Source organism: Haplochromis burtoni, unplaced genomic scaffold (assembly GCF_018398535.1).
Source record: "Haplochromis burtoni strain Fernald_Lab_line unplaced genomic scaffold, NCSU_Asbu1 Contig_4408, whole genome shotgun sequence".
Taxonomy (NCBI): domain Eukaryota; kingdom Metazoa; phylum Chordata; class Actinopteri; order Cichliformes; family Cichlidae; genus Haplochromis; species Haplochromis burtoni.
Genome location: NW_024586769.1, coordinates 2,262 through 3,999, shown reverse-complemented (window position 1 = coordinate 3,999; position 1,738 = coordinate 2,262). Strand labels below are relative to the sequence as shown.

General features: G+C 40.6%; 1 long non-coding RNA gene across 1 annotated transcript; it reads left to right on the top strand.

Moving 5' to 3' along the window:
• Positions 1 to 3: 3 nt before the first annotated feature.
• LOC102314679 lies at positions 4 to 1,387 on the top strand. The gene is made up of 3 exons (XR_318203.2): positions 4 to 49; positions 136 to 303; positions 414 to 1,387. It is a non-coding gene; the product is annotated as an uncharacterized LOC102314679 (long non-coding RNA).
• The last annotated feature ends 351 nt before the right edge of the window (positions 1,388 to 1,738 follow it).

Genomic DNA, 1,738 nt, shown 5'->3' with positions numbered 1-1,738 from the left:
GACATCAGCGGTCATGGAGAGTCTCCATCCAGCTGGATCACTGTCACAGGTGACACACTCACCTGTCTGTGTTTCTGCAGCTTTCAACATTCACAATGTGACGACAACTTAATGACTGTGTTTGCTTTATTTTAGGGGAACACACCACCACACCTCCACCTGGATCCACCTCCATCATTCTTCCTCCATCACTCTCTCCTCCTCCTCTCTCTGTGTTTTCATTTGTTGTATCAGTCTGTGTTGTGGTTCTACTGGTGTTACTGGTTCTGCTGGTGAGACGATGTGTTCACAGGAAACCTGAAGGTGAGACTCAGACTTCCTGATCTTTCACGTCTGAGTTTGTTTAGTAGAATAAAGTTCACATTCATATCACTGTAACACCTTTCTTAAATATTCATTTTGAATCATTTCAGCAGACCAAGAAGAAACTGGAGAAGATGACATCATCACTCATGTCATATATACCATTATCAAAAAGTTAAACCATCAACAACAGCCAATCAGAGAACCTAGATGGCAGTTTTAACTTCTTTTTTAAGAGATTTAGGCAGATGTTTTAAAATGACTGCATACAGATCAGCTCAGGCCTGTGACTAATATGGCTGCTGAGTATGTGACTTGAATTTAGTATGAAGGCATGTGAGGGATACTCAGAAGTGTAAAATTTTTTGTAAAAGTGAAAAAAAAAGATTTTCCTGATCTGATACCATCCAAATCTGAAATCATAATATTTGAGTTTATATCGTTCTTATGTGTCTTCACTTTGTTTCAAAGCTGTCTAACTCTGTACTTACTGAGTGTTGTTCACTGTGAGCTGGACTGTGTGTTTGTGGTCTGTGGTTAACTGAAGCTAACAGCTCTGCAGTCGTCCAGCATCCTGTTTCTGATAGAAAGAAACACTTCAGCTGCAGGTGTTTCAACACAGAGCTGCTCATTTTAAACACAGGAAGGATCATGTAGATTTGGAAAAGCATTTCTCTACACTGAACCTTTTACATTTGATTCACTCTTTTTCCTCTATTTTATATTTCGTCAGCATTTAAAATCTCATTTATATCAGCATCTGTACCATAATTCTGACTCTCACTTCTACAGTTTTATTATTGTGATAGTGAATGACATCCTCCATGCTGACCAGATCTCAGTTATGATTTTAGTTTAACTGTAGTCTAAAATGTCTTCTCACTGCAGTGAGTCCTGGCTTGGCTAATGACAGTGTTCATGTAGTGGAAACATGTTTGCTCTGTGCTCTGTGGTTAAATGTGTCAGTCTGCATTAAAAGAAGATAGCAGCTTTGTGGTTGTCCACCCTCCTTTTTCACAGAAGCACCCACTCAGCTTATTGTGGTCACTCGGATTCTCAGCAATGGTGTTAAAAAGAGAAAAAAATAAACAAACTAATTTTGTACAAATGTGCTGATTTTGTAAAGAATTGTCCATTAAACTTCCCAGGGGGCTCAGGACTGTGATGACTCTTAATTTGAAATCCTGCCTCGAGTGCCCCTTCTTCAAAAGGAGGCTCACCATCCTTTGGTTCCAGCCAGAGAGGAGCTGTTTGACTTCTTTTTACTTCAGAGGCCTCAGTCCTGTCAATGGAGGAGTCATCTCCCTTGTTCCCAGAGTCAGCTTTCACTACAGGAATTATGTGATTTTGACTGGGAATAACAACAGGTGAAGGGGCCATCACCTCAAAGATGGAGTCCTATCAAGCATCGCAGGCACGTGGACCTCTGGAGGAC